The 27,528-nt window shown below is 46.5% G+C and overlaps 1 protein-coding gene and 1 pseudogene across 3 annotated transcripts in view; one reads left to right on the top strand and one right to left on the bottom strand.

Annotated features, from left to right (window-relative positions):
* The window catches only part of ATG10 (autophagy related 10), a 643,404-nt gene that overhangs the window by 247,547 nt on the left and 368,329 nt on the right, over positions 1–27,528 (bottom strand). The window lies entirely within an intron of this gene.
* On the top strand, positions 15,959–18,014 carry LOC147726798 (pyruvate dehydrogenase (acetyl-transferring) kinase isozyme 2, mitochondrial pseudogene; annotated as a pseudogene).

Genomic DNA, 27,528 nt, shown 5'->3' with positions numbered 1-27,528 from the left:
TCGCAGGTAGCACAGATTGGCTAGCAGGACACGTACATGAAATAGGCATCCTGCAGGCACAGGCACCAGGTTTGAGGGCGTTTGGAATTTCTTCTTTCAGAGGAAGGCTTTGAGACCAAGGCCTCTGTCCTTCTTGACCACCAGAAAGTAGTGGGAATAACAACCACATCCTACTTCGGGCATAGACACCCTCTAAAAAGCCCCTTTGACCAAAAAGGCGTGAACTTTCCGCCACAAAATGGAAAGATAGTACTTCATCAGTCACTGGGGGGGATGACAAAAGGTGAGGCGGGGAACATAGGAAATGAAGGGAGAGTGTGTTGATGACTGAGGATGATCAAGGAGCGCAAGATCGATGGGGGGAGGCGCATGGTTGGAATAGGACATGGTTTTGTAGAAGGTCAGACTGATGTAGTAAAGTACAATCATATCTGCCTGTTCAGGTGGCGAAGTTGTCATCAACTTGCGGAGGGCCGCCGTAGGTTGCTGGGTCGGAAGCAGGGTCAGAAGAGGAGCCGGAGCTATAATAAGCTCGGAGGACTCTGCTGGCGCTCAGGGCGAAGGCACAGGCCCTATCCCAGGTGGAGGGCTTCTCGGCTCAAGGTGGCCAAAGGTGCGCCAGAGGGAGCTCGCACTGGAGAATCCTCCACAGGGACGACCCAGAACCTGCATATGAAACAGCCATACTTCCAACACCACCAACAAGGAAAGAAACTGGTGAACACTGCATGAATACAACATAACACCTCTTGTAGTAATGTACAGCAAGCATGTTCCGTCATCTACGTCGCATTTCTTTTTCTCCAGTTCACTCATCTCCGTTTTGAAATGTATGTATGCTTATGAGAGAGAATAGGACTGAACTGGAACAATACATGCCAAGATATCGAATCCTCAGAAAACTAATTCTTCCAATAAAAAGTATCCAAGCAGCAGAAAAAACAATTCTAAATGTAAATACATAAGAACAATTTCTTCAGCTAACGTCGAGTGGAGCTCTCGGCATGCAGCGAAAGCGACTTTAAAATTTTCCACACTCGGTGATAAACTTGTGCAGCTAAAAGAGTTCATGTTACAACACCTCAGATTCCCTGACAGGTTACACAACTTGTTTTGTCCCTTGAAGCCCTTTTCTGACGACTAAGTGCTAAGAGTGAATAACAATTAGATGACAGATGTCGCACCTACAGCAGGAAACAGTGGAGATTCAGCTGCATACAGGGTTCAAGTCACGCGGCGTGGCCGTTTACCGCCCAAAACACAGTCCTGTCAGCCAGCTCTAGTGGTAGGCATGCAACAGGTAAAGTGGGCTAAGGATGCAATTTAAAAATGAGTAAATGAAGGTTGGGAAGTTGCAGGGAAAAGGAGAGTCCACCCCAACTCCCTTTAGCACATTTAATAATGAGCGAAAAATAAGTCACTCTAGCAAGACAAAGCGGCTCCGATATCAATAAATGTTGCTAAAAAATGCCCATCACCAGAAGTGAGTATAAATTGTAACACTTGTTTCATTCTATAGCATTTTCCAAATGTGCATGCTTGTGGGAGACCAAAAGGACTCCAACAGGGCAAAAGTCCTAAAAAAAAAAAAAGAAGTGGGGGGACTCACCTAGTTAATCAATACGCAAGTGGTATCACAGCGCTTGACATCACAGCGCTTGACATCACAGCACGTGACATCACAGCGCGTGACATCACAGCACGTGACATCGCAGCGCGTGACATCACAGCACGTGACATCGTAGGAAGTGGCATCATAAGAAGTGACATCAGATCTTAAGCCCTTACATATATGTTAGCAGTTGTAACTTGAATACATTTGAGCACATTTCGAGTATACTTGCAAACCCTCCTGATTTAGGCAGAAGATTCACACTTTCATACGCTACAGATAAACCAATGTTGCCTTTGGTCAGCGTAAAGCTTCCTCTAGCCATAGTGCTTTAAAAGAAAAAATAGTGATATTTCAATTATTACAACTCCTCCCCAGGGGTAGTGAGCGCTATATAAATGCTATTTATTTTGTGCAAATACTGGGAAAAACAAACACATCTGACATTCTTATGGTGCATGCATATCTCCAAAACAGAGCCTGAATAAGGTGAAAAGCTACCTCTCAAGTATGTGTGAAGTGTGAGCCTTTGTTTCCCCTCTGCTGCATTTGCTTCTAGGTGTGAAGCTCCTGACTGCTCCCAGCCAAGAGACTCGAACAAAAGGAGACCTTATGTCCCCTTAGATTCGGCCTTTGTTATGGGCTCAGCAGGAGTTAGAAATAAGAAAGCCTTGTTCCGTCCCCGCCTGCACGTTGTTACGGATGGAAAGCAGGCAACATGCAGGCGCTGCTGAAAGTGTCCCGTTGTTTGGAAATTACACCGGGACAAGTTCAGCATCTTCTTGGCAGGGTGGATGGTGTCCACCCCGTGAAAAAAGCGGATGGACGCCGTCCACCCGCGTGTAACCCTGACTCGTGCCCTGGACTCCAACGGATTCACGCGCGAGACTCATATGTAGAACTAAATGTGCTTAGTCTGTCTTCATTGACATTCTGCAACTGAACCCAAACCCAGGCAACGTGCATCCCGCACACGTGCCATAATACAAAATGGAAGACACCGTAATGCCGTAGCCATTTTGACAGATTTTCGTACTCATACAATGACGCTAAAGTGTATAGCAGAGATTGAATAAGCATGGGCAAAGCCAATAGGCCGCGCCTATGTAAGAGCTATTGGAATTGCAAATTTCTTTTAGCCATGTTGTCCAGCAGAGTGGAAGCTATGCAGCATGACTATAAGTTAGGAAAAAAGCTCTATCATATGGCCAGCGACTAAGAGAGGGTAAAATGGAAGAAGCAACACAGACTAACCGTGGGTGGGAGGGAAGAAGGAAGAAGCAAGACGGACAACGATGAACGACAAGGAAAGAACAAAGAGAAAATAGTACATAAATTACAGCACAAGCAGCGGAAAGACACTAATCAAAATGAAGTCATAAGCAATTAGTCCATGCTCCATAGGGAGGAAGAGGGAGTGAAACTGGAACATGCTGACCAATTAGGAGGCAGAAAATTAAAGTAACAATGAAGCCAACAAATAGTAAACAATGGCCTGGCTTCATGACCCTTTTTGCAAACAAAATCTATTGTAAGCAACTCCTAATAAGAGGCTCAGGTTTGCAAATTGGGACAGTTTTGAATATACACCATATTCAAGTCTTTTCCTAGATATGAAAGACTGCATGGATGTGAGCTTTACTGCAGGCAATGTTTGATTTTATGTCAGGGTAATCAACAGTAAAAACCGGCACAGCAGACCATAAACTAGGCCCACGAACAGCTAAATAAACCAGGCCACACACTGTCCAGTAATACTATCCTGCCAGGCACTGCCTGAATGCCCTATAAGCCAATCTGAACCTGGGAAACAATGGTGGTTCTACTACAGAGGCAGGATATTCTATTTTCACCTGTGCTATGCCAACTGATGCTTTGAGAGACTCACTTGTGTGGCTTGTACCACTGCCAATCCAATGATGTGATATTGTTATTCATTCCTGCCTTAGGTTGAACTCAAACCTCAGTGGAGAGGTCTGGTGCAGCGGCCAGGGCAGCTGACTTAGGAGCACAGGGTTCACGGTTCGATCCCTGGCTCCGGCGGCAGCTCAGCTCAGCACCATGTGACTCTGGGCAATAGCTCACTTAATTTCCACAACGGCCCCCAGCGCCCGGGCAGCTGACTTAGGAGCACAGGGTTCACGGTTCGATCCCTAGCTCCGGCGGCAGCTCAGCTCAGCTCAGCTCAGCACCATGTGACTCTGGGCAATAGCTCACTTAATTTTCACAACGGCCCCCAGCGCCTTGAGACCCGTATGGCTGAGTGGTTTGCGCTTTACAAATACGGATTTACAATTACATTTTTTTAATGCATTGCATTTCCACCCCCAAGTTACATTTGACTGCAAATAACGGAAGGAGGACAAGTAATTATCCACCCACCAAGACCCCTATTATTGCCAAGCGTTTTCAAGGAGTGCATTCCAATGGACAAATAAGCGGATTAAATTACTGACTGTGTGCCGCAGGCGACTACAGTCATGATGGCTGGGACTGTAGTTTCCACCCTCCCCATTTATCATCTCCCACTCATTAGTAGTCACAGCAGGAAACACCTTTACTTCTGCCCAATATCATTACAGCATCCAAAAATGCCTTTGGGCTCACGAGATTTTATCTAGTGCTGTCTCATCTTTTATATTGGCCCTACCTTACTTTTATATATGACGTGTTGTAGGGAGAGTGATAAATGATTGGAAGCAAACATGGTATGATACAGTCCTCAAAGATGGCATGAAACAGCTGCCTTGTCCCATGAGATGCCTGTAATAAGTCTTGGCTTTTTAGCCACTGACACTTTGCATTCTGAGTTGAGTTTCAATGTTATTTGCAAAGTGCAAGAGTGTCTAAATTGTCAGATGAAAAAGTGAGCTTGGAGGCTACAGAATATTCGGTATGCATTCAAATTAAAAGTATCTTCAAAAACTTATCGCACAAGTTTAAATGGTCAGGAACCCCGTCTGTCATGAGTTTGAATTTCCGAAATAGCAAACTCAGCTATTAAACTATCCGAGCATGAAAAAATTGCCACCATTCAGTTAAATATTAAAGAGCCCAATCGCCTAAAGACACTGTCTTGTGAGGTGTGGGCTAATAAAGTGTTTGAAACCCAACTACAGGAACAGCACCACACGCGAAAAAGCATTGGCAAAGCTATTGGAAGCCGAAGAAAACAAGCATTTGCAATGCAATAGGTCTCGCATTAGGAAAGTTTGAGCTATTGGTATTATAAATGACACATTTTTTGTTTATGTGTTGTTTTTGAAAATAGCTAAATTAATAGCTTAGTCATTTACAATGCTAATAGTTTTAACTTTCGCAAATGTGACACCTATAGCATTTGTAATGCAATATGTGTTGTATTTACGTGACTTAGATGTATTGATATTACAAATAACAATGGCTTTTATTTTATTTTAATAATTAATACTTAAATAAAAGCTATTGTAATTTATAATAACAACAGCTTAAACTTTTGTTATAAACTTTTGTGAAGATTATGTTCAGTGTATTTTATTGTGACGAAAATACAAGAACAGAAGTGAAACATTAACAACTTTTTGTGACATTTGTAATAAAGCTTGAAACATTGAGAGAGCATATTTGAACGATTTTTTGTTGAATGGTTGCACAGATTGATGCTGTAGTGGCGCTGAGTGATGTTGTGGTGGCGACGAGTGATGCTGTGGCGTTCAGTGATCCTGTGGTAGCGCATAGTGATGTTGTAGTGCCCCTGAGTGATGCTGTGGTGGTGCTGAGTGATGCTGTGGTGATGCGATAGATAGAGGGAGGGCGATAGATAGATAGAGGGAGGGCGATAGATAGATAGAGGAAGGGTGATAGATAGAGTGAGGGCGATATATAGATAGATAGAGTGAAGGCGATCGATAGATAGATAGAGTGATGGCGATAGAGTGAGTGCGATAGATAGACAGATAGATAGAGTGAGGGCGATAGAGTGAGGGTATTAGATAGAGTGAGGGCAATAGATAGATAGAGTGAGGGCAATAGATAGATAGAGTGAGGGCGATAGATAGATAGAGTGAGGGCGATAGATAGAGTGAGGGCGATAGATAGATAGAGTGAGGGCGATAGATAGATAGAGTGAGGGCGATAGATAGATAGAGTGAGGCCGATAGAGTGAGGGCGATAGATAGATAGAGTGAGGGCGATAGATAGATAGATAGATAGAGTGAGGGCGCTAGATAGATAGAGTGAGGGCAATAGATAGATAGAGTGAGGGAGATAGATAGATAGAGTGAGGGCGATAGATAGAGTGAGGGCGATAGATAGATAGAGTGAGGGCGATAGATAGATAGAGTGAGGCCGATAGAGTGAGGGCGATAGATAGATAGATAGATAGAGTGAGGGCGCTAGATAGATAGAGTGAGGGCAATAGATAGACAGAGTAAGGGCAATAGATAGATAGAGTGAGGTGGCCTCGTGGTGGATGTGGTGGTGGTGGTGGACGTGGTGGTGGTGGACGTGGTGGTGGTGGAGGTGGGTGTGGTGGAGGTGGGTGTGGTGGTGGACGTGGTGGTGGTGGACATGCTGGTGGTAGACCTAGTGGTGGTGGACGTAGTGGTGGTGGATGTGGTGGTGGACGTGCTGGGGGTTGTGGAGGTGGTGGTGGGTGTGGTGGTGGACATGGTGATGTGGACGCGATGGTGGTGGATGTGGTGGACGAGGTGGTAGTGGACGAGTTGGTGATGGACGTGATGGTGGTGGACGTGGTGAATGTTGTGGTGGTGGACATGGTGGTGGTGGTAGAAGTGGTGGTGGTGGTAAAGTGGTGGTGGTGGATGTAGTGGTGGATGTGGTGGTGGACGTAGTGGTGGTGGACGTAGTGGTGTTGGAGGTAGTGGTGGTGGATGTGCTGGTGGTTATGGAGGTGGTGGTGGATGAGGTGGTGGTGGACGCGGTGGTGGTGGACGTGGTGGTGGACGTGGTGGTGGTGGACATGGTGGTGGTGGACATGGTGGTGGTGGACGTGAAGGTGGACGTGGTGGTGGTGGACATGGTGGTGGACGTGGTGGTGGAAGACTTGGTGGTGGTGGATGTGGTGGTGGACTTGGTGGACGTGGTGGTGAACGTGGTGGTGGTGGTAGTGGATGTGGAGGAGGTGGAGGTAGACATGGTGGTGGTGTACGTTGTAGTGGCCTCGTGTTGGCCGTGGTGGTGGCCGTGGTGGTGGCCGTGGTGGTGGCCGTGGTGGTGGACATGGTGGTGGACATGGTGGTGGACATGGTGGTGGTGGACGTGGTGGTGGATGTTGTGGTGGAGGTTGGGGACGTGGTGGTGGTGGAGGTGGGTGTGGTGGTATTGGACATGGTGTTGGTGGACGTAGTGGTGGTGGATGTGGTGGTGGTGGATGTGGTGGACGTGGTGGTGGTGGACATGGAGTTGGTGGACGTAGTGGTGGTGGACTTGGTGGTGGTGGACTTGGTGGTGGTGGACATGGTGTTGGTGGACGTAGTGGTGGTGGATGTGGTGGTGGATGTGGTGGTGGTGGATGTGGTGGTGTTGGTGGTGGGTGTGGTGGTGGTGGACGTGGTGGTGGTGGACGTGGTTGTTGTGGACATGGAGGTGATGGACGTGGTGGTGGATGTGGTGGTGGTGGGTGTGGTGGTATGGGTGGCTGAATACGAGAGGCAGTGAGAGAAAAAAAGGAGACAGACAAGGGAGAGAGACACCAAGCGGGAAGTAGAGAGGAAGAGAGCGGCAGATAGTGAAGTTGTGGAAAGCAGGGGGTGGCGCAGAGGGCAGGCGGAGAAGACAAGATGAATGGGGGCGGATACAGTAAATGCGAGAGAGTCATGATGAGAGTAAAGTGGACAGGGTGGGGAGAGGTGGCATGGTCGTAGAAGGGAGACGGCAAAGCAGAGGAGGGATGAGAGAATAAAGGTGTATAAGAGAGGGGGCTAGTCGGAAACTAGACAAAGAGCAAGAGTGCATACACAAGAGCGTGCGTTACTTTGACGTCCTTACGTTTTCAAGATACAAAGACGTTTAAGAGGGCTCGTGCGCAGTGCCCATTAGGTGACTAGGGGACTGTAAACAATCAAGTAGACTCCTTGTAGTTACTTTATGTCCTTACTGCTATTGTTTCATTGGCTTTCATGAATTCAGACAGACCCGTTAACCTTAGCTTCAGGCAGAAAATGGTGAGAAAAAAGTGAAAATTATAAAAAGGGGAAAGTCTGGCTAAAACGAGTGGGAGTAAAAAGAGATAAAGAGGAAGAGAAACGAGAGATACGAAAGGAGGGACGGTGTGTAAAATATGGGGCAGAATGAAAGAAAGAACTGAAGACAAGAGAGAACAAAAAATATGAGAGGGACAGGAGTGAAAGTACAGCAAGAGGAGAAGAATGGAAAAGTAAGAATGAAGATAAGGAAGAGGGAAATATGGAAAGTGATAAGGGAAGAGAAGGGACAGTGGAGGGAAAAACGTGTGAGCTTAAGGGTGGAGAAAGGGGAGAACAAGAAATAGGAACACAAATAATAATAAAGAGGAAGGGCAAACATGAAGCTTGCAAGAAATATGATAGTGGAGATGAAGAATGGTTGAGAAGAAAGTGAGCAAAGTGATTTGATACAAAGGGAAGAGTGGCTGAAGTTAGTAATTGTATTTACAAAGCGCGTTCTACCACTGACGAAGCGATGTGTGAGAGGGAAACGTAAAAGAGAGTCAGAGAGGTATGCGAGGAAAAAGAAGAGTGCGACGAGGTGGGCAAGGGGAAAGAATGAAACATTGAAGGGTGGGAGAGACGGGGAGAACGGAAAGGGGTGGGTGAGTAAGAGCTATGAAAGAGAATAAAACGAGGAGTGACGAGAAAGCTGCGAAAGGAAAGTGAATGAAAAGTGCGCTACGTAGCTATGGCGGGGAAAAAGAGCAGGGAGTGGGGGATACAACGAAAAGAAAGAAGGAACATTGTGATATGTAAGAAGGGATGTAGAAGGGCCAGAGAAAGATCTGAGGAAGGAAAATTATAAACGGATAGAAGGGGAGACTGACAGAGACTAAGATACAGAGAAGAGGGAGAAGATGAGATGAGTGGAGAACAGGAAGGATGAAAGGAGAAAAAAAGGAGTGAAGAACGAAACGAGAGGTAAAGAGGAATAAAGTTTATTTTAAAACGCTGCAATCGCTGCATTACATTTGAGAGAAAGTTTATTTAAGAACTCTGCCATAGATTTCAGAAAACATTTAATTTAAAATGTTGCAATACCTGAGAAAGTTTATTTAAGAATGCTGCAATACATTTGAGCGAACATTTTTTGAAGAAAGCTGCAATGCATTTAGGAGAACATTTATTTAAAAACACTGCAGTACCTATGAAGAAAGCTGCAATGCATTTAAGAGAACGTTTATTTAACAAGCTCTCGGCATTGCTGTGGCAGGGGCGGGGGAGCGCATTCCTTTGAAGTCTGATGTGGGGGGCGGGGGAGCAGATTCATTTATAGTCTGATGCCGAGGCTCAGACAAATGGTGTGCGATGTAGCTGGCGATGTGCACGCGCCTGGCTCACATGCACTGTACCTAATCCGCTGTTTGGGTAGACTTTTGAAAGCCTTACTATAATCTCGCCAAACAAGCATTGCTAAAGCAATGCTGTAGGCGAGACCTAAAAACTGTCCAAATCCCAAATTATAGAAAGGACGTGATTTACAGTGAGCCGAAGGGGCACTGGTTTCTTTCCTGAGAAACTGTTTTTGCGTCAAGGTCAGACTTTCCAGGAAAACATCTGCTAATTCACAATCACTGCACTGCGTCCTATCTATTGTATATGTGCCACCAACTCGCCGAAATACTCTGTATTTTTTAAAATAACCTCACTCACCCGTTTTCCTCTCTGGAGCGGGCTCAGAGTCACCAAAACAGCGACCCCTTCGCTGCAACGCTAAGCACCCAACAAACTTCTCCGCCGCCATTCTCGGCGAGGGAGAGAGGCCACGCCCACTTTAGGCCACGCCCACCCGCCGCCCTCGGTACTTAAACGCTGCCTTCAGCGCAACTTTATCAGAATCTTGAAAGCTCCTGAGGCGGAAGCCGGGAGACGAACCACCCATTTTTAAAATTGTATATGTGCCACCAACTCGCCGAAATACTCTGTATTTTTTAAAATAACCTCACTCACCCGTTTTCCTCTCTGGAGCGGGCTCAGAGTCACCAAAACAGCGACCCCTTCGCTGCAACGCTAAGCACCCAACAAACTTCTCCGCCGCCATTCTCGGCGAGGGAGAGAGGCCACGCCCACTTTAGGCCACGCCCACCCGCCCTTTTTCCTGCACATTTAGGATGTGCAACTACCGGACGCGCAGCGGACGGGCGCAGCGGGCGCGCCGTCAGCGCGCCGAAGGCGCGCCAAAGGCAAGCCCGTCTGGGCCCGTCCGGGCCCAGAAGGCCCTAGGCCCCGTTACTATGCCGGGTACCCCTCAGGTTCGAGTAACGTATACAGCGGATACCTTATACGACTTACGACCTAAGAATACCCTAGCCTGCCACCACTCGTTTATTGCAGGTAAGGTATTCTCGACCTGCTCACAATGCAATCTGACCCCCACCTCGAAATCACCCACCCCTGCTTTGAAACTAGGACTTCTGAATTGCCGCTCCCTCCCCAAACATGCCACCGAAATGAACCTCCTGATTCAGAACCAGGAGCTTGACCTACTGTTCATAACGGAAACATGGCTCTCTGACAATACCGACTCGGATGTTGTCACGGCCCTTCCCACCGGGTACATCTGTCAAGCACTTAATAGACCGAGAGGGAGAGGAGGCGGGATAGCTATAATCCACAGGGAACAATTTACCTGCCGCATGACCAACGCTGGTATTGAGGATTGTGAGAGCGGCCAATTCTCCATCCAAGTCGCCCCAGCTCTTACCCTGGCAGGGCTTCTAATTTACCGCCCACCAGGGGCCCCGGGTAATTTCATCAACGCTGTTTTCGAATCCAGTTCACAACTAGCTTCTTCCACCCCCAATTTCCTCATACTAGGTGACCTGAACGTCCATTTTTTGGACCCTACGGATCGAGCAGCATCGGACATTAGATACGATTTAACATCTCTAGACATTCGTCTAGTGAATAATGAACCTACCCATGACAAAGGCCATCTATTGGACCCGATCCTCACCAACATAGCAACAATGACCACTGACCCACCGGTGATCTTACCATGGACGGACCATTTTCTGGTCCCCTTTTCTTGGGAAATCCCCACTCCCACTTATTCAATCCCAAAAACCCAAGTTACCGACCGACAATGGCGCAAACTATCACCTGAGATATGGGCCGCCTCTCTTGCAGAGTCCACCCCTGCGCTCTCATCTGATCCCAATATAGCTGACAAACAATTCAGCGATTGGATCACTTCCTCTCTGGATACGTTGCTCCCGATAACTACCACCCTGAAACAACCTAAAAGAATACATCCCGCTTTATGGTACACTCCTGAGCTTAAAACTCTGCGTCAAGAGTGTAAAAAAACCGAACGCTCCTGGAGGCGCGACAAAACAGCGACTAACAAGAACCTCTACTCTATTTCTCTTCTAACATACAAAACTGCTATTCATAAAACCAAAAGCTTGTTTTTTCAGGAGAGAATAGAGAAAGCAGGATGCTCCAGTAAGGAAGCGTACGCCATCCTTAAAGAGCTGTCTAAACCCCAAGGACAAGGACCAGGACCCATTTCCGATCCTAAAGTCGATCTGGAGAAATGCCAACAACTGGCCAATTTCTTCCACGATAAAATCAGACTAATTCTGGAATCTATCCCCCCCTCCAGTCCTGAGGAAAATATCGCTTGCCCACACACCTCCACTTGCCTGTCCACGTGGGGCCAGGTCACGGTAGACGAGGTGAGAAATACGTTCAACTCCATGAAGAGCGGCTCCCCTAGTGACCCTGCTCCTCTCCGTATCCTTAAAGAGGTAGCCCCCACTATCATCCCTTCCCTTACCCATTTGATTAATACCTCACTCCAACAAGGAGCTGTACCCTCAAGCTGGAAGAAGGCGGTGGTAAAAGCCCTGCTGAAGAAACCTACGCTTGACCCCGAGAACCTGGCTAACTACAGGCCCATCTCCCTACTGCCTGGAGTGAGCAAGGTCGCAGAAAAATTGGTCAATAGGAGACTTTCTCAGTTCCTAGAGACCAATAATAAATTAAAAAGCTCCCAGACGGGTTTTCGACCCGGACAGGGCACGGATATCGCCCTTCTGGCTGCTGTAGAGGAGGCAAGAGCACTATTGGATGGGGGAGGATCAGTGGCAGTGATCCTCCTCGACCTTAGTGCGGCGTTCGATACAGTAGACCACCAACTTCTTATCGAAAGATTGGCTAGGGTAGGAGTGGAAGGTATAGCCCTATCTTGGCTTTCATCTTTCCTGGCCCAACGGTCTTACCAGATCTGGGAAAAGAACGCCCGCTCCTCCGAAATGCCCCTCCAATGTGGTGTTCCTCAGGGCTCTTCCCTGAGCCCTACTTTATTTAATATCTATATGTCCACATTGGAGGAGGTTATCATCCCTTTCGGAGTGAGCGTCGTCAGCTACGCCGACGACACTCAACTAGTGGTGTCTCTGTCCCATCCCAAGCAACAGAAAGCTGATCTGTTCAATTGCCTTACGCAGGTCCATCACTGGATGAACAGATCAGCCCTAAAACTCAATGGGACAAAAACCGAGGTCCTTATACTTGGCCCGAAAGGAGCCTCACTTCCCCTGGACAGCTGGCCAGCCTGTTTGGGTCCGCCCCCTGACCCTAAAAAAGAGGTGAAAAGTCTGGGTGTGTGGATCGATTCCGATCTCTCTTTCGCCTCACAAGCTAAGAAGGTGGCAGGGACCTGCTTTGGCCTCTTAAAATCTCTGAGGAAAGTCCTGCCCCTTCTCCCCCCTAAATCCCAAAAACTATTAGTCCAAGGTCTCATAATATCGAGGTTGGACTATAGTAATGTGATTTACCTGGGTGCCCCCGAAGCGACCCTTACTAAACTACAGACAATTCAGAACACGGCCGCCCGGATCATCACTAACACCCCGGCTAGATCATCTGCCAAGCCCGCTCTTAAACTCCTCCACTGGCTCCCCATAAGGGAGAGAGTCAAATTTAAAGCCCTATGTCTCGTCCACAAAACGCTGCAGAACCAAGGCCCTCCTGTTCTCAGTAATTTTGTCACTCCCTATAGAAACTCTAGGTCCCTCCGCTCCAATGCAGAAAACTTTACTAACATCCCTAGATTCAGGAAAACCCGAGCAGGAGGAAGACGTTTCTCGGTACAAGCCTCCCGCCTTTGGAATTCACTTCCCCGTAACCTACGTCTTGAACCTCAATACCTGCGCTTCAGGAAACTGTTAAAAACTCATCTTTTTCCCTAACCTGTACACCCCCTCCCCCCCTTTTCTGCTTCTGTTCCCCCATTCTTCCTTCTTCCTTCTCAGTCTCTTGCTCCGCTGACTTGGTGAATTCAGGGTTCCTCAGCGCTGGGATACCTCCGGGTGACTATCGCGCTTTATAAAAATAAATAATAATAATAATAATAATAATAATATTGAGTGAGTTCGCGTCTTTCTATTTTTCACTGTAGAAAGACGTCTTTTGAGAAAAACTGGCGAGCTGCTATTGTTTGTAGTTGGTGTAAATGTGTGATTGATTTAGCAGAGATTGGAGGGCCTTACTACAGTAGCATCAAGCTATCAGACTGGAATTGCGGCTGCCAGCGGCGCATGCAGTGGGCCCCTTAAGAGGGTGGCCCCCTAGTGCCGCTTCAGGCACCTCACTGCCCCTTGTCGCAGGGACCCCTGCCTCAGGGAGTCCTGTCCCCTCCCTCCCCCTTGTGTCTGGCGCATCTACGGCATCATTTCAGGTGCTCTGGGAACATGAATTTAGACCTGCCCCACCCACTGGCCACCCTCTTTGTCCCCACTGGACACGCTTTCTGGAGGTGTTGTGTCGGGTCTGGCGTCAGCTTTCGGTGTGTTAGTGGTGAGTTGTTCCCTCAGCCCCCTCCTCTGGGGGGCCGTTGTTCCTGCGCCGGGCACCCCTCCTTTCCTACATTGTCGGAACTGTCCACCTATAATCTGCTTGTGGGCTAGGCAGGTATGGGCAGTGCCAATACACGAGACCGGGATGGGGCGCAATTGGTGAGCTGGCAGCCCGTGGTGTTAAATGCCTGGTGCCTTGCGTCTGCCGATGCATCTTTTCGTGGGGCGGGCCCCCATTTAGTTGGGACGGGTAGGGAGACCAACTGGCATGGGTGCAAATTCAGGACGGTAAGTGTTAAAATTCAGGACAGAGGGTCAAAATTCAGACAAAAATTCAGGACAGGAGGTCAAAATTCAGGACAAAAGGTACATTTTACAGACACATCAGTGGAAGTTGTCCAATAGTATAAATGTATGAAAATGGACAACCAATTAAGTACAAGTCAAAATAAGTTTTATATTAGGTTGAGACTATTGGACACTTCACGTTCTTTTCGGTATGCGTGCAGCTTGGAGCAACTGTGTGGGTCTATTTGTGGTACTTCATATGATAATAATCTATTTATATGGTTACTGCACTGGGTTGTCCAGTCTGATATTTTGTTTACAACTCATGGTCCTGAGAAGGCATGTTTGGTGAGAGAAGTGGTCAGGAAGATCTTCTTGGATAGACTTTGTTACTAGCATCTCATATCTGAATGCCATTGGGAGATGTAAAGCGGCATGCATAGGTGAACTAAAATGAGGATTGCTGTGATGAACCCACTATAGGGAATGCATTATGTGTGGTTCATCAAGTGTAACTTAAAATATGGAATCTGACTTTGCTTATGGGGACTTCGCAGAGAGTTGCACAAGCTGACGGAAGTCACAAAGGTGCTTTTCCCTGCAGCTTTCTTAGAGAATGCACTGTAAATACACTTTTACAGAGTTTATTTTTGATGCCTTGCCTATTGCTACAAACACAATATACATCTCAAGCACAGCTCATGGCACCATGAGACTCTCCCTATGATCTTACACCTAAAACAAAACATGCAAACATTTACAATTACTAGTGTAACATTCAAGTAGCAGTTGGGTGTCACTCAAAATGTCATCTATTAATTCTTGTATCCATCATTTAGTCTTTGACCATTCATTCTGTCCTTCCATCTGTGTGCCCATCCATATCCAAAGTTTTTAAACCATTTGCACACATATCCATCATCTATTATATCCTTTCATCTATCATTTCACTCATCCTTCCATCCATCATCTACCCTTTCACCCAATCCATCCTTTTACTAATCCATCCACTCTTCCACCCATCCATCCGATTACTCATCCATCCAACCATTTACCCATACACCCAAGCCATCCTTTCACTCATCCATCCACTCTTCCACCCATCCACTCATCCACCCAATCATGTACCCTTTCACCCATCAAGCCATCCTTTCACTTACTCATCCATGCACCCAGTCACTCATCCGTCCACCCGTTCACTTATCCATCCATCTTTTCTTCCAGCACTCCACCCTCCCTTTCACTCACATATGCATTTTTCACTCATCCATCTTCACATTATTCTTTTCACTCATCCATGCACCCATTCACCCATCCATTCTGTCAATCATTCATCCATGCTATCATGCATCCATCCTCCCTTTCTCTCTTCTATCCCCTTTCAATTAGCCACCCATTCAGTTGCAAACAGAAGCGGCCCATCTAGAACTTCACTCACACTGTAGTTCCTAAAGCAAGGGGTGGGGTGTGGGAGAGTTCACTATGCCCCTGCACATAGGCAATCTGAAAACTTGATAGTGATGAGTCATGCATGATGCACAGTGCCAGGACACTACGTGACTGTGACATGGTGTTGTTTTCAGGGCTTTAAGTGGGATGAATAATCTGGGGGTCTCTCCAAGGGGCGTGTCTGATGTAATTAAGTGTGTGATTTAAAACACCCCACCTTAAAATATATGGTGAGCATAATGTGCCGCCCGACTGGTATTTTGCTGTTTCTATCATTGCATCCAGTAACATTAGACCACACAAAGCCAGGACTATTGGCTTTGTCAATGGATGTTAGTTGCATAAAATAAATAAAAAAACAGCATCTATGTCTTCGTTTTATATAATAATAAAAATGCTTCAGATCTCATTCGGCAAGAGACGTAGAGTCAACCCAGACTCTTTGGACGAGGCCAGGGTCCTAGAACCTGAAATCTAGAGGCGGAACAAATAGAGTTTCAATTGAAATCGGGAAGAAATAGCAGGTTGGGAGAGTGGAGCCTGACAACCCTGAAATCGAGCCCTGGATTAGGGCTGCAGAGAGCAGCCTATGAATGTCCTCCTCTGACAGCCCCACTATGAGGATGCCCCTGGTTCGCACCCTGATGCTAGCCGCGAACGGGGCAGTGGGAGCCCCGAAGCAGATCGACCATTTCTCTATGTTTTCTCCCTCCCCGCTCTCCATGAAGCAATTCCTGGACTTCGTATCTAGCAATGTCTGTGAAAAAACCTCCTGCGCTAGGAGCTACCAGTGCACCTCACCAACAACATGAAAGAGATTAACTTGCTACCAGATCGACTGCTGGGATCCCCTTCCGTTCAGCTGGTGCAGAGCTGGTATGTTCAGAGTTTGTTGGACATCCTGGAGTTTCTTCATAAGAGTTAGAAAAACAGAGAGGGGGACCCAATAAAACCACAAGGGTAGGGTACCTGAAGACAGTGTCAAAGAAAGATCCCATTGGGTACTGTTATCACACAGCCTCACTTAACAGCCTGCCTGGTACATATATACCTCACTCACCGACATCCATACTGTGAACCAGAAACATAAATCAGTGCAAAATGAATTAAAAAGTTGCTTACAATTTATTAAAATATTATAGCAATCACATTGTACAGTTTAACAAATCAATTAAAAAGTTATTTAATACATCTGCTAAAAACAGTGGGACAAGAAAACAGCAAGAAAAAATACTTTCAGATCAAGGAACACCACGGTAGTTGGACATGTAGATAGACAATTTCTATGCACAAAGCTTTAGGCATAATAGATTCTTGCTAGATAATCAAAAAGCAGTTGTTTGCATATGTCAAGTATCCGTAGTGAATCCCATAGGCTAAAGCATTGACGTGTTTCGGTGGGTTGAATGGGAATAAATGCCTACCTTCATCAGGAAATAACAATATCTTCCCACTTCATGTTATACATTTCTCATATATTCATATGATTTTCTTTGAAAAAAACACTTTTATAGAAGGGATAACCTGCCACCACTCATGGCTTTGTATGTTTACGTAAACGAGGTATACCACCCCGTGTCAGACTCCCAGTGACGGATTCACTACATCTAAATTTCAGTGAATCATTTCGATCCATCGTAGGAGCGAGGATTACAATTTTTTAAATTGTGCAGGAAACAGGATTTGGGTTTCTGCCCTCCCAGCTTGGTGTTATTCATGCATCTCTCTTATCTGTCGACATGAGGAAGGAGTTGTGGCCTATTTTTAACTAAGAAGAAACTTCTCGCCTGCCACAGTATTAACTTCAGGAACATACAAAGCCGTGAGTGGCGGCAGGTTATCCCTTCTATGAAATGTGCAATACTTTATGGACAGCTTTTACCTGAGCCGCATCTGTATCCGCATGCTGATCAACCAGCACACTTTGATTTTTGATGCAACGACAAACCCTGCACATCCTAAACACATTGGAAGTATTGATCTGAATTGTGATGTGACTGACGTAGTGAGAGATGCCTATGAAATGGCGAAAATCTGTGTGATAAATAATATGTGGCTTTGCCTAATCTGGAAATCCAGGCAGTCAATGCTAATGATCCAAAGCACCCCATTCACATCGTATATGCCCCATCTCATCTTTATCACATGCTCTTTGAGCTCTTCAAGAATGCCATGCAAGCCACAGTGGAACACCACAGCTCCAGTCCCTAACTTCCACCCATCAAGGTGATGGTGGCTCTGGGCAGCGAAGATGTTGCTATTAAGATGAGTGACAGAGGAGGTGGTGTCCCACTACGCAAGATTGAAAGGCTCTTCAGCTATATGTCTTCTACTGCACCCATGCCACAGCTAGGTGCAGGTGGAACACCTCTGGCTGGTTTTGGATAGGGTCTTCCTATTTCTACACTCTATGCCAAGTACTTCCAGGGCGACCTGCAGCTTTGCTCCATGGAGGGCATTGGATCTGATGTAGTAATTTATCTAAAGGCACTGTTGACGGACTCAGTGGAAGGCCTTCCTGTCTACAACAAATCTGCCTGGAAGCACTATCAGTCACCTCCAGAAACAGATGACTGGTGCATCCCCAGCATGGAACCTAAACACCTCTCCGCATATCGGCTCAGCCAGCTGGCAGCATTTTTCACACCGGCCTGCCACTATGTCAAGGACTAGCTTCTACACCCTCAAAAGACTAAGTCATGAACTAATTCCCACACCTGCTGCAATATAGAGAGTGATGTATGCAAGTGGCATGGGGAACCTGACAGCGTGAGATTTTGTGCAGTGTTTATCTGTTTTTTGTGTCTAAATCCTTCACAGTGTGTCCGATTATCGCACATCACGAGTGCTGTGGCACTTTAAAGAACATGCCTCAAACCTTCATTTGAACAATATCCAGCACTTTGAACACGCCAAGTATTTTGACCTACCTTTTGACTGATGGAGAGCAATCGAGAGAATAGACAAACAAGAAGTGGGATTTCATCTCTCCAGACAGGGACAATCCGATTTTAATTTTGTTGGAAAATAATCTTTCTTCATTAAAAAAAATATATATATGCTTCAGCTCTGAAATGATGAGACTATGTAAGAACTTTAACGTCTTCTTTTTAACTTTATACATTTGTTTTGTACATTTTAACACTAACATAATGACCTGCCCTAGACGGAGGTCACCTCATCCTGGAAGAGCCTAAACTGGCCCATTGTCCTTCTGTATGTGGCAATCAGCCGCAGACAGAATGATAATGGGTGGGGTGGGGCTGCACTTATGCTTCTACGATAAGAGCGAGGCACACCAGCAGGGAGCAGAAGCCTCTCGCAGGGGAACAGCTCTGTTCCCCTGCAAGGCCCAAAATTAGGGACAAAAGGCGTCAGTTAAAAGGATTCTCACGGACAACGGACGTGAGGTCCAAATTACGGACCGTACGTGAAATTTACGGACGGTTGGTCACCCTAGGGAAGGGGGCATCTTGCATGTCCCGGGCCCGGGTTGGGTTTGCCTTTGCTCTCAAGCAGTAGGCCAAGCGAACATGCTTGTCTCGGGGGCCTTCCTGAGTGGCCCGAGGGGGCCACATGCTTACCTCTGCCCTTCAACTGGGGGTTGACGCATCAGGCAGACAATCAGGCCCTGGGGCCTACGGGCGGTGGTCAGATGGGGCTGCCTGTGTCCTCCAGCTGAGGTTCCGAGGCTTCCTGTTGTTGCTGGCGACGCACTTGTCTGGTGGGCCTGCTTGTGCGCCCAGAGGGGGTGTGTTTCTTGTGATGGGCTGTGCATGCTTGCTGCCTTGCTCTTAGTATATATTTTGGTTAGCTTGTCGCTGGGAGCAGGACAGGTATGATGCCCTAGTTCAGTGGTTCCCAAACTTTTTTGACCTGGGGCTCCCTTGACCTAATTGGCAGTTGGTCGTGGCTCCCCACCATTTTTTTACCAGTGGGGGGATGTAAGCCCGACCAAGGGAAGACCGAGGCCCGTATAAATTTGAAACCGTGTCTAATAAATCGGGTTATTGTGAAGTAAACTCTTGCAAGCTCAACTGTGTCCCTGTGAATGCCAAGCTTCGAGAGCACAAGAAGATACACACACTATCCAGGGGAGACAGTAACGATGGAGTGTTGGATTATCACACGCCATCTCCCCTTGTGCACCAGAAAGAAATACCTTTTACAAGGCACACAGTATTCCCCTATTCTCGTTCCCTGGGCTTCTAAACTTTTCCCAAAGATCTGCACGCCCACAGTCCTTTGCAAAGTTATCCTCATATTCTAGAAGACAGAAACAGGAGCAATTGCAGTGGTAATGGTTTGGGGGCAAAGGCATGCTGCAGCCAGAGAGTTTTAGCACAGCACTGTTTAATACAAATGTGAGCTCTTCTCAGATTTTAACCTCCTGCATCTCTCAAATTCTGCTTGCAGCCCCAAGGAATGATGATGTGTTGAGGAAAAAGAATGATGAGGCAATTTGAAGCTGTTTTCAATAACATAAGAAGCAACCTTTTGTTAAATGCATACCATTGTATAATGAGACCGAATGCTTTATGTAATGTTGTCATATTTAAACTGGGACTGGAGCCAGAATGGAGCAACGTAAGCCAGTGGGAGCTGTGCTCTGCTCCAAGCTGAGACACTGACACGACCAGGAGATCCCGTACAGATTTTGATCAACTTACCCAGGTGGAATTTGAAACATGATAACCAAGAGCAACCATGACGTTATGCCTCTAAAAATCTACACTCTACTTGGCAAACAGCGAATATTGTCAGTCTTGCTGCGGATTTCAATTCCCGCTAATGGCACGGATGCTGCCCAACAAACATGTGGTAAAGAAATCCCAAGCTCTCATTTTAGCTCTAATATGAAATTATCCTGTTTCTAATTCGACCCATCTTGTCAAGTTGCTGTTTGGAATTTCCAACAGTTCTTTAATTGGGTCGGCACTTCATTTTTTCGTTTGAGTACCAGAACTTCTCCTCTGCTGTGGACAGCACCAGCACTCATACAGGCTGCAGGGTAGCTGAAGTGGTGGTCTGTGCTGCAGCGCAGGTGCTGCTCAACTACTACTGATGATAGCGACAGAGTGGAGCATTTATGTGCGCCTCCCTAAGAGCTGGACGCCAGTGCAGAATTACCGACTCCATGGCGCACACATCTTATCTCTCTCTCACCATCTTGTCATTAGTGGTGCCAAAAGTTCCAAGCAACTTGCATTTCCTGCTGCCAATAAGTACAACTGCTCAAGAAAACAAACTACACATTTTCCTTTTTGACTCACAAGTTTACGTGCAAAACACATTTTCTGCTAACATGCCTTTACAACCTCTCTGGTAGCCCCCTGTCTTTTGTTCTTAATTAGAGAGGCTTGTGTCCTTCAATTCTGGGTCACAGGCTGCTCCGGTACATACCTGTTAAGCATGAGTGAGCCGTGATTCTGTCCTCTTACCTATGTAACTGGAGAAGAGGGTCCCACGAGGCACGGCAGAACACGGCAGGCAGCAGTAATGCTGAACAATCTGCTGTGTATGCCGGCGTATGCGGAGGCTAAGTCTGTAAAGGAACGTAGGTATGCACGTATGGCGGCAGTGCGCTCTTACTGGGCAAAACCATATTCCTGGATTGTGCAGGCGGCATTTCTAACTCCCCCTTAGGTCGCGCTGCGGGTACAATAACCTTCATTTGCTAATGCATTCAGGCCCTGGTAGACAGTCTTGCTCAGCACACGGCCAGACACTATTTTCCCACACCATGCGCGGCGCCCCTGGCAACTCATAACGGCGCACCGGGGCGCCGCGGCGCACAGTTTGGGAACCGCTGCCCTAGTTCCTGACACGCTCGCCGCCTATGTGCTGGTCTGGGGCAGGGAGCTGTTTCTTCCATGTCAGGGATCTGGCCCTGTAGGGTGGTATCTCAGCCAGCAGGTGAAGGGAGTTTCTCTTTCAGCTTTCGTAAGGCAGCAATTATTATTATTATTTTTTTGGGCAGGTCTCGCAATAGCAACACAATATCTGGTGTCTTTGTAACCTTTTAAGAACAGCAAATTAACACTGCCGTAGCACGTTGCTGTTACTATTCAGACCATTATGGAGGTCAGAAAGCTTATGCAATGAGCATAGTGCTGAGTTGTTAGGCCACTGTGTTGTATATTTGTGCTTCTTGCAACATGGCCATCTGTGGTCATTAGGCTTTTCTTTGTGTCCCCACTTCCCCGGCCTTCCAGAATACCTGTGAGTATTCTAGCTTGTACTTGAATCTTCCACTCTTGTCAGTAGATGGTCTGCTCAGCTGGCGAGGTGTCCGCTCAGCTGTGCTCTTAAATAAAACTACTCTTGTAACTTAATGGAAGTTTCCTGTTCCTGCTTAACCCAACTTACAACACACTGCCGATCCGGCCTCACTGTGCAGGTTGCGCTTGCGGGGCGTGACAACATCTTCCCCGCCCTCCTCTCCCCCAGCCTGCATTTGGAGGCATTGTGTTTACACTGACATAGGTCCACGGCCAGCCCTTCACCCTCCAGTCTGGTGGGTCATTAGTTGATTCAGGGCGCAGGGTCAATTGAGCAGCACGGTGGGTGTATTCCCCGTTTTTTTTTTTAGTGAGTGGACGTGGGCATGGCAGTTGAGTTTCAGACCGATCGTCTCGTTGAGGGTATATTGCCTACATTTCAGTGCTTTCGACAGGGTGAGGGGTTTGACAATGCAGGCCTGGAGGTGCCTCAAAAGCAGGGTCAGCAGAGAGCAGAAGACGAGCATGGCAACGGAGTCACCTCGTGGAAGGTGGTATCATGGTTCTACCTGGATAGGCCTGTGACTGGCCTCAGCTACAGTAACCAGTGTAGAGGGCCTAGGGTTCTTGTCCCAGTTAGGACCATATAATTTTGTTCGTTGGGTTGTATCGGGGTTTTCATGGAATACACAGTTTGAGTTCTGCTTTTGATGAAGGCAGACTGTTCAGTTATAAAGGACTAAGCTTGTTTCCTTTAGCACGACTCCCATGAGTTGCTTTACTTACTCTCCATTGATTGGTTGTTTCTTTATTATGATGCAATTGTTTCGAAGGTCTGGAATGTTATTTAAATGAAGTGTTGGAAGGTTTGTAACATTGCTGATTATTAGCGTGCTTGGTAGCGCCCGGAACCTGCATTCACGTGTGGGTGGGCCTTTAACTGTTATTTTCTTAATAAACATCTGTTGATCACCTTGTGAGTTCTATCATAACAGTAGTGTTCCAGATTTATGGGAGTGGAACAGCTGCGAGAGGGCGGCCAATCAAGTATCTGGGTCACACATTAATAGAAAGACTCAGTGCAGTTATGTCAACTTCCATGTCGGGTGCAAAGATTTTGGGGAATGCTGCTTCTTTTTCACAAAGGTTGGGGAGGTTTGAGAGCATTAGAATATGTCTGATGGCATACATTTGCACCGGAAAGGACATTGGATCGATTACCCCCTCTCATCTTCAGCACGGTAATAATTTAAAATGCGCCTCAGGTTTTAAGTGTCGTAGCCAGGGGCTATGTTCTGTGGTGCAGATGTGTTTCCGAATCAAGTATATATGAGGTAATAAGAGCGGGAGAGAAGATATTATGCTGCCCTCTTCTACTTAGAAATGACAGATGTTGACTGGAGGATTTGACATTTGTTCCAAAAAACGTGGTATGTGGTCAAAATTAGGAAAAGGGTTGGGATACCAGGACAGTCCTCTGAAAGCCAGGACTGTCCGGGGTAATCTGGGACGTCCGTTTACCAAAAGCAGAGGTGACCAGATGACATCTATATAGCTATGCATGCCAGTAACAGTGGTGGTTCAGCAACACACTTGAGAATTTACAACACAACTGGGAATTAGTTAGTGCTGTGGCGTTTCCCGGACACTCTTGACTTCCTGCAATGGGGGCGGAGGGGGGGGGATTAAGTTGCCATGGCAACCACAAAACCACGGTTTGGCTTAATATCTCCAGCGTGAGGTTATTCCAGAGGACAGGCATGAGGAAGAGCATCTGTATCTAAATTTGCTTCTGATTGACTTTAACAAAATGTTGACTCAACCCGAGTAGCAAAATGTTTGTAAATAATTTAGAAGATGGTAATAAGGCACAATAGGTACAATGTCCGTAAGGGAAGGTATTTCACGCTCATGTTTTCCCATTCGGGCATAAAAGTTTGGAGGCCACAAGGTGGCACTGCCCTATTGTTCCTTAACCTGTTTGAATCTATTAGGTAAAGTAATTTAGGCACGGTTAAATGTCACAGCCCAGGCTCTGGTAACGCGACACCATAATGCAGTGTAGCAAGCGTGCGTAGCGAGCGAGCCTGAAACAACTATGGAGGGTTCGGGGGGGGTTCTCCCCCCGAGAACATTTTGAAAAAAGAGTGGGCAAACTGTGCATTTTCAAGCAAATTTGAGAACGCAGGAAGGTTAATAAAGCAATTGTGAATCTGTTCTAACAAAGATAGTGACTGGAAAACTGTCTATCCATCGCTTGCTCTGCTGAAATCCTAGGTGCGCAAAAAGAAACCTACATTGGGTGTAAGTAAGGTTAGGTTTGTGATGAAACAATAATATATCCCTGGAAACATTGCCACATGCCCCAGTGATTGCGGCACAAAAAGAGCGGGTGCACGAACTGCCAACCATGCACAAAGTCTGCCTGCTGCCTTGCAGAATAGGAGTTATACATAAATCAGTTCAAGAGATAATCACATAAACAACCACACATTGCTCTGCTATGACACTGAAGCCTTTTTGACTGGATCAGAGACAGGCAACCTAGATGAGGTAGTAGTGCGGCACGTGAAAAACATGACATTGAAGGTGGAAGAGCCACACCAACATTGCCCATGGGAAATTCTAATTAAATTGAAGGACCACATTTCTGAAACCTCTAAAATGATTGGGAAATCAAACTGTTGCCCAAGCTGTGTTGAAAATATTGGCTGCCATATTTCAAGAATCTAGTTCTAATCTAGTCAATAGTATCACAGGACTTAAGTTTGGTCTATAAAACAATGAAGCAAACACAAGGAGATGATGGACGGAGCGCTGAAACTTTACATACACTCACCCCAGTTACAGATCTGGGTTGAATCCATCATCATTCTTCAGCTCACTTGGCCACCTCAGTTCAGACCCAACTGTATGACTATGAATCCCTAAATGATATTAATATACATTGGAAGAGTAAGGCAGTAAACACAGAGCTGGAATCTAAACCAATTTTGAAAGTCCGAAATATAAACAAAGCATTTACTTACAGCAACAAAAAAACAGCTTGCTTGAAACGTGACTTTCGAAATGTACAAACAACCAGAGTGCAACACTACCTTGATGGCTAACTGAGCAACTCTAGTTTTAGGTATATTCACAAATATCTCAATCCAGCATACAGTAAGGCTCACTTAAAGTTTAGCGCACAAGTCACTAAGCAGTCATAGGATGGTTAGCATGTAACACAGGTTATTTGAACATGGTGTTTCAAGGGTGCAGCTTTAAAAATGAAAATGCTTAATAATTTTTTTACATTCATGACCCCTTTGCTTCTGTTTTTGTTCTTGATATTTGCTCTTTGCAGTTAGATTTTCGTTCGATTTCCTCTAGAATGATTTTCCTGGACTCTTTTGCTCTCTGTGATTTTCCCTTGAAGCTTAGATAGGAGCACCAAATACAGAACCTTTCACTGGAAGCCCAAACTACCTGGAACTGGCAAGAAATTATTCTGTAAAAGCCATTCCTAGTTCTTGCCTTCAAAATACCCATGTAAAGACCCATGAATTGGTCCCTAACAGAGTGTTAGAAGGTGTTTTCTAAGATTGGAATCTTCCTCAAACAGGTGAAGGTGACAGACCTGCACGACATTTGTCTGAGGTGCATTGGGCCCAAGCATGACTCTAGTCGTGCATCAAGAGTTCTTTGCATACGGAGGCCACAAAGAAAAGGAGACCAAACGTTGTTTTGGCTCGCAGGCCTGCGAGTCACGTAAAAGTATGCATTCGACATCCATTAACGAGAGGGTAGCTAAACTCTTTATGACCCGAGCCAAGGATGAAAGAAGGGGCGCACGCAAGTCAAAGCCAAAATCTAAACTTAAAGGTTACTGGTTGCTGATGTACCAGATGCTGCTTGGTTACTTCGCAGGTTGCTGGATCATACTCTTGAAGCACATGTGCGGTGTCTTGTGATATCGTTTGGGACATCATCAGTGTGAGTAAGGCTTATGGCTGCTCCCAAGGATGGTTCCAGAACTTCTGTTGCCGTATGAGTTGTTGCCTGCACTGCCGTCTACCTTTTGTGTCACATGCCGCCGCTGTACAAGCCAAATCCATATATCCCCTTACTGCCTGCAGTTTGCAGTTTTCTGAGGGCGCAGTCTGCCAAAATGGCGACGGAAAGTGAGGCCTCTATGGTCCTTGACAAAAACCCTAGAAACAGTTCTCCAAGACTACAATGGGTTTCTTTCACAGTAGAAACCAGCAAGCGTGCAGGTAGATTAAAATAGATTCCACTTCAGGCATTGTGCCACCGCGGCCCTTTAGAAGTGGGCCTGTATATGTTCCAAAAGTCGTGCATGCCATTTTGCTCTGTCGAAGCAGTTCCAATATCCTCAGCTCCTTTGGAAGTCAAGCACAAAGGAAGAAATGTGGGCCAGGGACAGCAGTGTAGTGTGGGTCTGGGGAACTTTTATTTTCGTGCTTGGAAATATTTTCTGTCCCAGTCCCACCCTGCAATGTTGCACAAGACGTGAAACCTAATGAACAGATTCCCCTGCCCAGCAAAAAAGTTCACATTATTCACTGTGATCAAAATCGTTTTATTATTCAAGATTCTCGGAAAGAGAAAATAAACGCTTTCAGTGCGAGAATATTTTGTTGAAGTTCTTTACGGTTTGGACAATACAGGATTTCTTTTTAATGGCATACCTTATATAGGTCTGGAGCTCATGGTGGCGGGTGCACCCGGGCTTCTCCGCGCTCCGCATGCACAAACAGTGTAGCCCGGCTCCCCTCAGCATCCTCCGGGCAGTGCTTCCCGCCTTTACTCCTCTCAAAAGTGCACTGTACCGAGCGCCTTGAATGGGGAGCAGAGGTGGCTCCGTGGAGGATTGACTGCGCAATCAACGCGCGTGGCATAGAGAACGAGGCCGCACGCACACGCTTGCCGCCCTAACGCCTCTCCTTCCTCTACGTACTCCTGCGTCACTGACATGCGCAGACCCATAAAATGAAATAACTAAAAGCAAACACCAAGAGAGTATTCACCCTAATCTGCCTGCAGACTTTATCATCGCGCGACACACTCACACATGGCAAGCGACACAGTACTGTGTCGTGACACAGAGTTTGGAAAGCTCTGTCCTAGGGGGTACTAGGAGGTGTGTGAAACAAGTGCTTAGTTAACCATGCCAGAGAATAGGTAGATGTTGGGAGTAGGTCCACAGCACTCCACCAGTTTACCCCTAGTAGTGGTAGTAAATGTTCCCAATTTTATTACGAGGATGAACAACATATTAGAGCAATATTCAAACACAATGGTATGATTCATACAGAGGATATCTTGACCACAGGTATGTCAAGGTGCCCTTATTTCCTTGCTGTGATATTGTTTTTTGGGGGTGGCTGCTGGGTGGTGAGTTTTGTTACTAGGGAGGTGTTGTGTCCCTATTATGCTTAGCTTGTGGAGTGGTGAGTGCTATAGTTATGGCTTCACTGGGTGCTGTGTTCCATGTTGTGTAGAGGTTGTGGGTGGTGTAGCTGAGTGCCCCGATTTCGTTTTTGGGGTGGTGTGTGAAGTTGTGGAAGCTGTGTGCCCCATTTCAGGTTTTTTTTTAAAAAGAGGTGTTGGGAGCTAAGTGCCCTAGTTCAATCTGTAGAGGTTTTGGGAGCTAGGTGCCCCAGTTATTGGTGAGGTTTTGGGAGCTAAGGGCCCCAGTTATAGGCCATAGGGAGGTGTGTTTCCTACCCCTATTACGTGGAGGTTGTGGGAGCTGTGTGCCCAAGTTCAATTTTGAGAGGTTTTGGGAGCTAGCTGCCCCAGTCAGTCATGGATCATAGGGAGGTGGGTTTCCCTATTAAGTGGACATTGTGGGAGCTAAGGGCCAGATGCATCAAGCATCCATTTTGCGATTCCTTATTAGCGAAAAATAAGGAATCGCTAATAAGGAATAGCAAAATGGAATGCATCAAGCAATCACTATA

This window comes from Lissotriton vulgaris, chromosome 3_1 (assembly GCF_964263255.1).
Source record: "Lissotriton vulgaris chromosome 3_1, aLisVul1.2, whole genome shotgun sequence".
Classification (NCBI taxonomy): domain Eukaryota; kingdom Metazoa; phylum Chordata; class Amphibia; order Caudata; family Salamandridae; genus Lissotriton; species Lissotriton vulgaris.
The sequence above is the reverse complement of the archived record's forward strand: the minus strand, read 5'-3'. Positions and strand labels throughout refer to the sequence as shown.